At 49.1% G+C, this 14,493-nt stretch overlaps 8 non-coding genes across 8 annotated transcripts; all 8 read right to left on the bottom strand.

Annotated features, from left to right (window-relative positions):
* Nucleotides 1-103: 103 nt before the first annotated feature.
* Nucleotides 104-223, bottom strand: trnal-caa (transfer RNA leucine (anticodon CAA)). The gene is made up of 2 exons: nt 186-223; nt 104-149 (listed from the first exon to the last, which is right to left on the bottom strand). It is a non-coding gene; the product is annotated as a tRNA-Leu (tRNA).
* Nucleotides 224-2,038: 1,815 nt separating this feature from the next.
* On the bottom strand, nt 2,039-2,158 carry trnal-caa (transfer RNA leucine (anticodon CAA)). The gene is made up of 2 exons: nt 2,121-2,158; nt 2,039-2,084 (listed from the first exon to the last, which is right to left on the bottom strand). It is a non-coding gene; the product is annotated as a tRNA-Leu (tRNA).
* Nucleotides 2,159-3,975: 1,817 nt separating this feature from the next.
* Nucleotides 3,976-4,095, bottom strand: trnal-caa (transfer RNA leucine (anticodon CAA)). The gene is made up of 2 exons: nt 4,058-4,095; nt 3,976-4,021 (listed from the first exon to the last, which is right to left on the bottom strand). It is a non-coding gene; the product is annotated as a tRNA-Leu (tRNA).
* A 1,787-nt stretch (nt 4,096-5,882) lies between these two features.
* Nucleotides 5,883-6,002, bottom strand: trnal-caa (transfer RNA leucine (anticodon CAA)). Its single transcript has 2 exons — nt 5,965-6,002; nt 5,883-5,928 (listed from the first exon to the last, which is right to left on the bottom strand). It is a non-coding gene; the product is annotated as a tRNA-Leu (tRNA).
* A 1,817-nt stretch (nt 6,003-7,819) lies between these two features.
* On the bottom strand, nt 7,820-7,939 carry trnal-caa (transfer RNA leucine (anticodon CAA)). The gene is made up of 2 exons: nt 7,902-7,939; nt 7,820-7,865 (listed from the first exon to the last, which is right to left on the bottom strand). It is a non-coding gene; the product is annotated as a tRNA-Leu (tRNA).
* A 1,793-nt stretch (nt 7,940-9,732) lies between these two features.
* On the bottom strand, nt 9,733-9,852 carry trnal-caa (transfer RNA leucine (anticodon CAA)). The gene is made up of 2 exons: nt 9,815-9,852; nt 9,733-9,778 (listed from the first exon to the last, which is right to left on the bottom strand). It is a non-coding gene; the product is annotated as a tRNA-Leu (tRNA).
* A 1,765-nt stretch (nt 9,853-11,617) lies between these two features.
* On the bottom strand, nt 11,618-11,737 carry trnal-caa (transfer RNA leucine (anticodon CAA)). The gene is made up of 2 exons: nt 11,700-11,737; nt 11,618-11,663 (listed from the first exon to the last, which is right to left on the bottom strand). It is a non-coding gene; the product is annotated as a tRNA-Leu (tRNA).
* A 1,811-nt stretch (nt 11,738-13,548) lies between these two features.
* trnal-caa (transfer RNA leucine (anticodon CAA)) lies at nt 13,549-13,668 on the bottom strand. The gene is made up of 2 exons: nt 13,631-13,668; nt 13,549-13,594 (listed from the first exon to the last, which is right to left on the bottom strand). It is a non-coding gene; the product is annotated as a tRNA-Leu (tRNA).
* Nucleotides 13,669-14,493: the final 825 nt, after the last annotated feature.

Raw genomic sequence — 14,493 nt, 5'->3', positions numbered from 1 at the left:
CTCTTCCATCTTTGTGAAGGGGGAGCGACTCCTCTCCAAGAAGCTGTGAAATGTGGGGGCAGTGTGTGGGTGTGGGAAGGTTTGTTTGGGGAAAAGGGAAGAATGTCAGGAGTGGGATTTGAACCCACGCCCCTAGAAAGGGACCAGAATTCACAAGCCCAGATGCAGAGCAAGGACTAACACTCCTTGAGTCTGGCGCCTTAGACCACTCGGCCATCCTGACAAGCTGCTGCAGATGCCTTTCCAGATGTCTTTCTCACTCTGTACAATTAGTCACCTTGCTCTTGTGCAGACACAAAATGCAATTCCGCATTTCTGCAGCTCCCTTGCATTCACACTCAGCAACAATCCCTCATACACAGTCTCACTCTCGCACACACACACTCTCTCTCACATGCACACGCACACACACTCTCTATCTGTCTCTCACACACACACTCTCTCTCTCACATGCACGCACAAACACACTCTCTCCCTCTCATACACACAAATTCTCCCTTTCTCTGTCTCTCTCACACACACACTCTCACTCACACACACACACTTCTCCCTCTTACACACACACAGACACACGCACTCTCTCACACACACACTATCTCACACACACACACTCTTTCTCACACACACCAACAAATTCTTCCTCTCTCTCTCTCAGACACACGCAAACACACTCTTGCAGACATACACATACAAATTCTCTCTCTCTCACACGCACCCACTCTCACTCACACACACACATACACGCACATACACACACACATTCTCTCTCTCTCGCACACACATTCTCTCTCTCTCAAACACACTCTCTCTCACACACACACATTCTTTCACTCTCTCACACACAAAGACACATGCACACTCTCTCTTACACACACACACGCACACTCTGTCTCTCTCACACACATACACACTCTGTCTCTCTCAAACACACCTACAAATTCTCCCTCTCTGTTTCTCACACACACACATGCCCACACACTCATATACACACTCACACCCTCTCTCTCTCAAACACACATATACACATACATACTCTCACTCACACACACACACACAGACGCAAACACACACTCTCAGACACATACTCACACACATTCTCTCACTCTCACACACACAAACACACACACGTACACGCTGCCTCTCTTGCGCTCACACACACACATGCACTCTCTCTCACACACACACACGCTAACATACACACTCTCTCTCCTTCACACAAACACACACTCTCTCTCTCACACACACGCCCACAGGCACACACAATCTCACACACACACACCTCTCTCTCTCACACACACACACACTCTCTCTCACACGCACACAAACACATGCTAACACACACACGCTCTCTCCTTCACACACACACACAAACACACACACACTCACAGGCACACACACAATCTTTATCTCTCACACACACACACACACACAATCTCTCTCTCTCACACACACACACAAACACAATCAGGTCAGGAGCTGAGTGACCCTGGGGGAAGCCAAACTGGGTGTCACTGAGCAGGTGCTGCTTGATAGCACTGTTGGTGAGCCCTTCCATCACTTTACCGAGGATTGGGAACAGATGGATGGGAGAGGAATTGGCTGAGTTGGATTTGTCCTGCTTTTTATGTCCAGGACATACCTGGATAATTTCCCACATGGCCAGGTCGATCCCAGTGTTGTCACTGTCCTGGGAGAACTTGGCTGGAGGAAGGGCATGTTGTGGAGCAGCAGCCTTCAGGAGCAGTGCCAGAGCACAGAGCCTTTGCAGTGTCCAGTGTCTCTTGATCTGACACGGAGTGAATGGAATTGTTGGAAGAATGGTGTCTGTGATGGTGGGGAGCACAGGGGGAGACTGAGTAAGATCATCCGGTGGGCACTTGCGGCTGAAGATTGTTGTAAAAGCCTCAGCCTTATCTTTGATAGTGACAGGTTGGACTCTTCCATCTTTGTGAAGGGGGAGCGACTCCTCTCCAAGAAGCTGTGAAATGTGGGGGCAGTGTGTGGGTGTGGGAAGGTTTGTTTGGGGAAAAGGGAAGAATGTCAGGAGTGGGATTTGAACCCACGCCCCTAGAAAGGGACCAGAATTCACAAGCCCAGATGCAGAGCAAGGACTAACACTCCTTGAGTCTGGCGCCTTAGACCACTCGGCCATCCTGACAAGCTGCTGCAGATGCCTTTCCAGATGTCTTTCTCACTCTGTACAATTAGTCACCTTGCTCTTGTGCAGACACAAAATGCAATTCCGCATTTCTGCAGCTCCCTTGCATTCACACTCAGCAACAATCCCTCATACACAGTCTCACTCTCGCACACACACACTCTCTCTCACATGCACACGCACACACACTCTCTATCTGTCTCTCACACACACACTCTCTCTCTCACATGCACGCACAAACACACTCTCTCCCTCTCATACACACAAATTCTCCCTTTCTCTGTCTCTCTCACACACACACTCTCACTCACACACACACACTTCTCCCTCTTACACACACACAGACACACGCACTCTCTCACACACACACTATCTCACACACACACTCTTTCTCACACACACCAACAAATTCTTCCTCTCTCTCTCTCAGACACACGCAAACACACTCTTGCAGACATACACATACCAATTCTCTCTCTCTCACACGCACCCACTCTCACTCACACACACACATACACGCACATACACACACACATTCTCTCTCTCTCGCACACACATTCTCTCTCTCTCAAACACACTCTCTCTCACACACACACATTCTTTCACTCTCTCACAAAGAAAGACACATGCACACTCTCTCTTACACACACACATGCACACTCTGTCTCTCTCACACACATACACACTCTGTCTCTCTCAAACACACCTACAAATTCTCCCTCTCTGTTTCTCACACACACACATGCCCACACACTCATATACACACTCACACCCTCTCTCTCTCAAACACACATATACACATACATACTCTCTCTCACACACACACAGACAGACACAAACACACACTCTCAGACACATGCTCACACACATTCTCTCACTCTCACACACAAAAACACACACACGTACACGCTGCCTCTCTTGCGCTCACACACACACATGCACTCTCTCTCACACACACACACGCTAACATACACACTCTCTCTCCTTCACACAAACACACACTCTCTCTCTCACACACACGCCCACAGGCACACACAATCTCACACACACACACCTCTCTCTCTCACACACACACACACTCTCTCTCACACGCACACAAACACATGCTAACACACACACGCTCTCTCCTTCACACACACACACAAACACACACACACTCACAGGCACACACACAATCTTTATCTCTCACACACACACACACACACAATCTCTCTCTCTCTCACACACACACACACAAACACAATCAGGTCAGGAGCTGAGTGACCCTGGGGGAAGCCAACCTGGGTGTCACTGAGCAGGTGCTGCTTGATAGCCCTGTTGGTGAGCCCTTCCATCACTTTACCGAGGATTGGGAACAGATGGATGGGAGAGGAATTGGCTGAGTTGGATTTGTCCTGCTTTTTATGTCCAGGACATACCTGGATAATTTCCCACATGGCCAGGTCGATCCCAGTGTTGTAACTGTCCTGGGAGAACTTGGCTGGAGGAAGGGCATGTTGTGGAGTAGCAGCCTTCAGGATCAGTGCCAGAGCACAGAGCCTTTGCAGTGTCCAGTGTCTCTTGATCTGAGACGGAGTGAATGGAATTGTTGGAAGAATGGTGTCTGTGATGGTGGGGAGCACAGGGGGAGACTGAGTAAGATCATCCGGTGGGCACTTGCGGCTGAAGATTGTTGTAAAAGCCTCAGCCTTATCTTTGAAAGTGACAGGTTGGACTCTTCCATCTTTGTGAAGGGGGAGCGACTCCTCTCCAAGAAGCTGTGAAATGTGGGGGCAGTGTGTGGGTGTGGGAAGGTTTGTTTGGGGAAAAGGGAAGAATGTCAGGAGTGGGATTTGAACCCACGCCCCTAGAAAGGGACCAGAATTCACAAGCCCAGATGCAGAGCAAGGACTAACACTCCTTGAGTCTGGCGCCTTAGACCACTCGGCCATCCTGACAAGCTGCTGCAAATGCCTTTCCAGATGTCTTTCTCACTCTGTACAATTAGTCACCTTGCTCTTGTGCAGACACAAAATGCAATTCCGCATTTCTGCAGCTCCCTTGCATTCACACTCAGCAACAATCCCTCATACACAGTCTCACTCTCGCACACACACACTCTCTCTCACATGCACACGCACACACACTCTCTATCTGTCTCTCACACACACACTCTCTCTCTCACATGCACGCACAAACACACTCTCTCCCTCTCATACACACAAATTCTCCCTTTCTCTGTCTCTCTCACACACACACTCTCACTCACACACACACACTTCTCCCTCTTACACACACACAGACACACGCACTCTCTCACACACACACTATCTCACACACACACTCTTTCTCACACACCAACAAATTCTTCCTCTCTCTCTCTCAGACACACGCAAACACACTCTTGCAGACATACACATACAAATTCTCTCTCTCTCACACGCACCCACTCTCACTCACACACACACATACACGCACATACACACACACATTCTCTCTCTCTCGCACACACTCTCTCTCACACACACACATTCTTTCACTCTCTCACACACAAAGACACATGCACACTCTCTCTTACACACACACACGCACACTCTGTCTCTCTCACACACATACACACTCTGTCTCTCTCAAACACACCTACAAATTCTCCCTCTCTGTTTCTCACACACACACATGCCCACACACTCATATACACACTCACACCCTCTCTCTCTCAAACACACATATACACATACATACTCTCACTCACACACACACAGACAGACACAAACACACACTCTCAGACACATACTCACACACATTCTCTCACTCTCACACACACAAACACACACACGTACACGCTGCCTCTCTTGCGCTCACACACACACATGCACTCTCTCTCACACACACACACGCTAACATACACACTCTCTCTCCTTCACACAAACACACACTCTCTCTCTCACACACACGCCCACAGGCACACACAATCTCACACACACACACCTCTCTCTCTCACACACACACACACTCTCTCTCACACGCACACAAACACATGCTAACACACACACGCTCTCTCCTTCACACACACACACAAACACACACACACTCACAGGCACACACACAATCTTTATCTCTCACACACACACACACACAATCTCTCTCTCTCACACACACACACAAACACAATCAGGTCAGGAGCTGAGTGACCCTGGGGGAAGCCAAACTGGGTGTCACTGAGCAGGTGCTGCTTGATAGCACTGTTGGTGAGCCCTTCCATCACTTTACCGAGGATTGGGAACAGATGGATGGGAGAGGAATTGGCTGAGTTGGATTTGTCCTGCTTTTTATGTCCAGGACATACCTGGATAATTTCCCACATGGCCAGGTCGATCCCAGTGTTGTCACTGTCCTGGTAGAACTTGGCTGGAGGAAGGGCATGTTGTGGAGCAGCAGCCTTCAGGAGCAGTGCCAGAGCACAGAGCCTTTGCAGTGTCCAGTGTCTCTTGATCTGACACGGAGTGAATGGAATTGTTGGAAGAATGGTGTCTGTGATGGTGGGGAGCACAGGGGGAGACTGAGTAAGATCATCCGGTGGGCACTTGCGGCTGAAGATTGTTGTAAAAGCCTCAGCCTTATCTTTGAAAGTGACAGGTTGGACTCTTCCATCTTTGTGAAGGGGGAGCGACTCCTCTCCAAGAAGCTGTGAAATGTGGGGGCAGTGTGTGGGTGTGGGAAGGTTTGTTTGGGGAAAAGGGAAGAATGTCAGGAGTGGGATTTGAACCCACGCCCCTAGAAAGGGACCAGAATTCACAAGCCCAGATGCAGAGCAAGGACTAACACTCCTTGAGTCTGGCGCCTTAGACCACTCGGCCATCCTGACAAGCTGCTGCAGATGCCTTTCCAGATGTCTTTCTCACTCTGTACAATTAGTCACCTTGCTCTTGTGCAGACACAAAATGCAATTCCGCATTTCTGCAGCTCCCTTGCATTCACACTCAGCAACAATCCCTCATACACAGTCTCACTCTCGCACACACACACTCTCTCTCACATGCACACGCACACACACTCTCTATCTGTCTCTCACACACACACTCTCTCTCTCACATGCACGCACAAACACACTCTCTCCCTCTCATACACACAAATTCTCCCTTTCTCTGTCTCTCTCACACACACACTCTCACTCACACACACACACTTCTCCCTCTTACACACACACAGACACACGCACTCTCTCACACACACACTATCTCACACACACACTCTTTCTCACACACACCAACAAATTCTTCCTCTCTCTCTCTCAGACACACGCAAACACACTCTTGCAGACATACACATACAAATTCTCTCTCTCTCACACGCACCCACTCTCACTCACACACACACATACACGCACATACACACACACATTCTCTCTCTCTCGCACACACATTCTCTCTCTCTCAAACACACTCTCTCTCACACACACACATTCTTTCACTCTCTCACACACAAAGACACATGCACACTCTCTCTTACACACACACACGCACACTCTGTCTCTCTCACACACATACACACTCTGTCTCTCTCAAACACACCTACAAATTCTCCCTCTCTGTTTCTCACACACACACATGCCCACACACTCATATACACACTCACACCCTCTCTCTCTCAAACACACATATACACATACATACTCTCTCTCACACACACACAGACAGACACAAACACACACTCTCAGACACATACTCACACACATTCTCTCACTCTCACACACACAAACACACACACGTACACGCTGCCTCTCTTGCGCTCACACACACACATGCACTCTCTCTCACACACACACACGCTAACATACACACTCTCTCTCCTTCACACAAACACACACTCTCTCTCTCACACACACGCCCACAGGCACACACAATCTCACACACACACACCTCTCTCTCTCACACACACACACACTCTCTCTCACACGCACACAAACACATGCTAACACACACACGCTCTCTCCTTCACACACACACACAAACACACACACACTCACAGGCACACACACAATCTTTATCTCTCACACACACACACACACACAATCTCTCTCTCTCTCACACACACACACACAAACACAATCAGGTCAGGAGCTGAGTGACCCTGGGGGAAGCCAACCTGGGTGTCACTGAGCAGGTGCTGCTTGATAGCCCTGTTGGTGAGCCCTTCCATCACTTTACCGAGGATTGGGAACAGATGGATGGGAGAGGAATTGGCTGAGTTGGATTTGTCCTGCTTTTTATGTCCAGGACATACCTGGATAATTTCCCACATGGCCAGGTCGATCCCAGTGTTGTAACTGTCCTGGGAGAACTTGGCTGGAGGAAGGGCATGTTGTGGAGTAGCAGCCTTCAGGATCAGTGCCAGAGCACAGAGCCTTTGCAGTGTCCAGTGTCTCTTGATCTGACACGGAGTGAATGGAATTGTTGGAAGAATGGTGTCTGTGATGGTGGGGAGCACAGGGGGAGACTGAGTAAGATCATCCGGTGGGCACTTGCGGCTGAAGATTGTTGTAAAAGCCTCAGCCTTATCTTTGAAAGTGACAGGTTGGACTCTTCCATCTTTGTGAAGGGGGAGCGACTCCTCTCCAAGAAGCTGTGAAATGTGGGGGCAGTGTGTGGGTGTGGGAAGGTTTGTTTGGGGAAAAGGGAAGAATGTCAGGAGTGGGATTTGAACCCACGCCCCTAGAAAGGGACCAGAATTCACAAGCCCAGATGCAGAGCAAGGACTAACACTCCTTGAGTCTGGCGCCTTAGACCACTCGGCCATCCTGACAAGCTGCTGCAAATGCCTTTCCAGATGTCTTTCTCACTCTGTACAATTAGTCACCTTGCTCTTGTGCAGACACAAAATGCAATTCCGCATTTCTGCAGCTCCCTTGCATTCACACTCAGCAACAATCCCTCATACACAGTCTCACTCTCGCACACACACACTCTCTCTCACATGCACACGCACACACACTCTCTATCTGTCTCTCACACACACACTCTCTCTCTCACATGCACGCACAAACACACTCTCTCCCTCTCATACACACAAATTCTCCCTTTCTCTGTCTCTCTCACACACACACTCTCACTCACACACACACACTTCTCCCTCTTACACACACACAGACACACGCACTCTCTCACACACACACTATCTCACACACACACTCTTTCTCACACACCAACAAATTCTTCCTCTCTCTCTCTCAGACACACGCAAACACACTCTTGCAGACATACACATACAAATTCTCTCTCTCTCACACGCACCCACTCTCACTCACACACACACATACACGCACATACACACACACATTCTCTCTCTCTCAAACACACTCTCTCTCACACACACACATTCTTTCACTCTCTCACACACAAAGACACATGCACACTCTCTCTTACACACACACACGCACACTCTGTCTCTCTCACACACATACACACTCTGTCTCTCTCAAACACACCTACAAATTCTCCCTCTCTGTTTCTCACACACACACATGCCCACACACTCATATACACACTCACACCCTCTCTCTCTCAAACACACATATACACATACATACTCTCTCTCACACACACACAGACAGACACAAACACACACTCTCAGACACATACTCACACACATTCTCTCACTCTCACACACACAAACACACACACGTACACGCTGCCTCTCTTGCGCTCACACACACACATGCACTCTCTCTCACACACACACACGCTAACATACACACTCTCTCTCCTTCACACAAACACACACTCTCTCTCTCACACACACGCCCACAGGCACACACAATCTCACACACACACACCTCTCTCTCTCACACACACACACACTCTCTCTCACACGCACACAAACACATGCTAACACACACACGCTCTCTCCTTCACACACACACACAAACACACACACACTCACAGGCACACACACAATCTTTATCTCTCACACACACACACACACACAATCTCTCTCTCTCTCACACACACACACACAAACACAATCAGGTCAGGAGCTGAGTGACCCTGGGGGAAGCCAAACTGGGTGTCACTGAGCAGGTGCTGCTTGATAGCCCTGTTGGTGAGCCCTTCCATCACTTTACCGAGGATTGGGAACAGATGGATGGGAGAGGAATTGGCTGAGTTGGATTTGTCCTGCTTTTTATGTCCAGGACATACCTGGATAATTTCCCACATGGCCAGGTCGATCCCAGTGTTGTAACTGTCCTGGGAGAACTTGGCTGGAGGAAGGGCATGTTGTGGAGCAGCAGCCTTCAGGAGCAGTGCCAGAGCACAGAGCCTTTGCAGTGTCCAGTGTCTCTTGATCTGACACGGAGTGAATGGAATTGTTGGAAGAATGGTGTCTGTGATGGTGGGGAGCACAGGGGGAGACTGAGTAAGATCATCCGGTGGGCACTTGCGGCTGAAGATTGTTGTAAAAGCCTCAGCCTTATCTTTGAAAGTGACAGGTTGGACTCTTCCATCTTTGTGAAGGGGGAGCGACTCCTCTCCAAGAAGCTGTGAAATGTGGGGGCAGTGTGTGGGTGTGGGAAGGTTTGTTTGGGGAAAAGGGAAGAATGTCAGGAGTGGGATTTGAACCCACGCCCCTAGAAAGGGACCAGAATTCACAAGCCCAGATGCAGAGCAAGGACTAACACTCCTTGAGTCTGGCGCCTTAGACCACTCGGCCATCCTGACAAGCTGCTGCAGATGCCTTTCCAGATGTCTTTCTCACTCTGTACAATTAGTCACCTTGCTCTTGTGCAGACACAAAATGCAATTCCGCATTTCTGCAGCTCCCTTGCATTCACACTCAGCAACAATCCCTCATACACAGTCTCACTCTCGCACACACACACTCTCTCTCACATGCACACGCACACACACTCTCTATCTGTCTCTCACACACACACTCTCTCTCTCACATGCACGCACAAACACACTCTCTCCCTCTCATACACACAAATTCTCCCTTTCTCTGTCTCTCTCACACACACACTCTCACTCACACGCACACACTTCTCCCTCTTACACACACACAGACACACGCACTCTCTCACACACACACTATCTCACACACACACTCTTTCTCACACACACCAACAAATTCTTCCTCTCTCTCTCTCAGACACACGCAAACACACTCTTGCAGACATACACATACAAATTCTCTCTCTCTCACACGCACCCACTCTCACTCACACACACACATACACGCACATACACACACACATTCTCTCTCTCTCGCACACACATTCTATCTCTCTCAAACACACTCTCTATCACACACACACATTCTTTCACTCTCTCACACACAAAGACACATGCACACTCTCTCTTACACACACACACGCACACTCTGTCTCTCTCACACACATACACACTCTGTCTCTCTCAAACACACCTACAAATTCTCCCTCTCTGTTTCTCACACACACACATGACCACACACTCATATACACACTCACACCCTCTCTCTCTCAAACACATATACACATACATACTCTCTCTCACACACACTCTCACTCACACACACACAGGCAGACACAAACACACACTCTCAGACACATACTCACACACATTCTCTCACTCTCACACACACAAACACACACACGTACACGCTGCCTCTCTTGCGCTCACACACACACATGCACTCTCTCTCACACACACACACGCTAACATACACACTCTCTCTCCTTCACACAAACACACACTCTCCCTCTCACACACACGCCCACAGGCACACACAATCTCACACACACACACACACACCTCTCTCTCTCACACACACACACAAACACACACACACTCACAGGCACACACACAATCTTTATCTCTCACACACACACACACACAATCTCTCTCTCTCACACACACACACAAACACAATCAGGTCAGGAGCTGAGTGACCCTGGGGGAAGCCAAACTGGGTGTCACTGAGCAGGTGCTGCTTGATAGCACTGTTGGTGAGCCCTTCCATCACTTTACCGAGGATTGGGAACAGATGGATGGGAGAGGAATTGGCTGAGTTGGATTTGTCCTGCTTTTTATGTCCAGGACATACCTGGATAATTTCCCACATGGCCAGGTCGATTCCAGTGTTGTCACTGTCCTGGTAGAACTTGGCTGGAGGAAGGGCATGTTGTGGAGCAGCAGCCTTCAGGAGCAGTGCCAGAGCACAGAGCCTTTGCAGTGTCCAGTGTCTCTTGATCTGACACGGAGTGAATGGAATTGTTGGAAGAATGGTGTCTGTGATGGTGGGGAGCACAGGGGGAGACTGAGTAAGATCATCCGGTGGGCACTTGCGGCTGAAGATTGTTGTAAAAGCCTCAGCCTTATCTTTGAAAGTGACAGGTTGGACTCTTCCATCTTTGTGAAGGGGGAGCGACTCCTCTCCAAGAAGCTGTGAAATGTGGGGGCAGTGTGTGGGTGTGGGAAGGTTTGTTTGGGGAAAAGGGAAGAATGTCAGGAGTGGGATTTGAACCCACGCCCCTAGAAAGGGACCAGAATTCACAAGCCCAGATGCAGAGCAAGGACTAACACTCCTTGAGTCTGGCGCCTTAGACCACTCGGCCATCCTGACAAGCTGCTGCCGATGCCTTTCCAGATGTCTTTCTCACTCTGTACAATTAGTCACCTTGCTCTTGTGCAGACACAAAATGCAATTCCGCATTTCTGCAGCTCCCTTGCATTCACACTCAGCAACAATCCCTCATACACAGTCTCACTCTCGCACACACACACTCTCTCTCACATGCACACGCACACACACTCTCTATCTGTCTCTCACACACACACTCTCTCTCTCACATGCACGCACAAACACACTCTCTCCCTCTCATACACACAAATTCTCCCTTTCTCTGTCTCTCTCACACACACACTCTCACTCACACACACACACTTCTCCCTCTTACACACACACAGACACACGCACTCTCTCACACACACACTATCTCACACACACACTCTTTCTCACACACACCAACAAATTCTTCCTCTCTCTCTCTCAGACACACGCAAACACACTCTTGCAGACATACACATACAAATTCTCTCTCTCTCACACGCACCCACTCTCACTCACACACACACATACACGCACATACACACACACATTCTCTCTCTCTCGCACACACATTCTCTCTCTCTCAAACACACTCTCTCTCACACACACACATTCTTTCACTCTCTCACACACAAAGACACATGCACACTCTCTCTTACACACACACACGCACACTCTGTCTCTCTCACACACATACACACTCTGTCTCTCTCAAACACTCCTACAAATTCTCCCTCTCTGTTTCTCACACACACACATGCCCACACACTCATATACACACTCACACCCTCTCTCTCTCAAACACACATATACACATACATACTCTCACTCACACACACACAGACAGACACAAACACACACTCTCAGACACATACTCACACACATTCTCTCACTCTCACACACACAAACACACACACGTACACGCTGCCTCTCTTGCGCTCACACACACACATGCACTCTCTCTCACACACACACACGCTAACATACACACTCTCTCTCCTTCACACAAACACACACTCTCTCTCTCACACACACGCCCACAGGCACACACAATCTCACACACACACACCTCTCTCTCTCACACACACACACACTCTCTCTCACACGCACACAAACACATGCTAACACACACACGCTCTCTCCTTCACACACACACACAAACACACACACACTCACAGGCACACACACAATCTTTATCTCTCACACACACACACACACAATCTCTCTCTCTCACACACACACACAAACACAATCAGGTCAGGAGCTGAGTGACCCTGGGGGAAGCCAAACTGGGTGTCACTGAGCAGGTGCTGCTTGATAGCACTGTTGGTGAGCCCTTCCATCACTTTACCGAGGATTGGGAACAGATGGATGGGAGAGGAATTGGCTGAGTTGGATTTGTCCTGCTTTTTATGTCCAGGACATACCTGGATAATTTCCCACATGGCCAGGTCGATCCCAGTGTTGTCACTGTCCTGGTAGAACTTGGCTGGAGGAAGGGCATGTTGTGGAGCAGCAGCCTTCAGGAGCAGTGCCAGAGCACAGAGCCTTTGCAGTGTCCAGTGTCTCTTGATCTGACACGGAGTGAATGGAATTGTTGGAAGAATGGTGTCTGTGATGGTGGGGAGCACAGGGGGAGACTGAGTAAGATCATCCGGTGGGCACTTGCGGCTGAAGATTGTTGTAAAAGCCTCAGCCTTATCTTTGAAAGTGACAGGTTGGACTCTTCCATCTTTGTGAAGGGGGAGCGACTCCTCTCCAAGAAGCTGTGAAATGTGGGGGCAGTGTGTGGGTGTGGGAAGGTTTGTTTGGGGAAAAGGGAAGAATGTCAGGAGTGGGATTTGAACCCACGCCCCTAGAAAGGGACCAGAATTCACAAGCCCAGATGCAGAGCAAGGACTAACACTCCTTGAGTCTGGCGCCTTAGACCACTCGGCCATCCTGACAAGCTGCTGCAGATGCCTTTCCAGATGTCTTTCTCACTCTGTACAATTAGTCACCTTGCTCTTGTGCAGACACAAAATGCAATTCCGCATTTCTGCAGCTCCCTTGCATTCACACTCAGCAACAATCCCTCATACACAGTCTCACTCTCGCACACACACACTCTCTCTCACATGCACACGCACACACACTCTCTATCTGTCTCTCACACACACACTCTCTCTCTCACATGCACGCACAAACACACTCTCTCCCTCTCATACACACAAATTCTCCCTTTCTCTGTCTCTCTCACACACACACTCTCACTCACACACACACACTTCTCCCTCTTACACACACACAGACACACGCACTCTCTCACACACACACTATCTCACACACACACTCTTTCTCACACACCAACAAATTCTTCCTCTCTCTCTCTCAGACACACGCAAACACACTCTTGCAGACATACACATACAAATTCTCTCTCTCTCACACGCACCCACTCTCACTCACACACACACATACACGCACATACACACACACATTCTCTCTCTCTCAAACACACTCTCTCTCACACACACACATTCTTTCACTCTCTCACACACAAAGACACATGCACACTCTCTCTTACACACACACACGCACACTCTGTCTCTCTCACACACATACACACTCTGTCTCTCTCAAACACACCTACAAATTCTCCCTCTCTGTTTCTCACACACACACATGCCCACACACTCATATACACACTCACACCCTCTCTCTCTCAAACACACATATACACATACATACTCTCTCTCACACACACACAGACAGACACAAACACACACTCT

The sequence above is a fragment of the Chiloscyllium punctatum genome, chromosome 17 (assembly GCF_047496795.1).
Source record: "Chiloscyllium punctatum isolate Juve2018m chromosome 17, sChiPun1.3, whole genome shotgun sequence".
NCBI classification, from domain to species: domain Eukaryota; kingdom Metazoa; phylum Chordata; class Chondrichthyes; order Orectolobiformes; family Hemiscylliidae; genus Chiloscyllium; species Chiloscyllium punctatum.
This window is presented reverse-complemented; position numbering and strand designations above follow the sequence as displayed.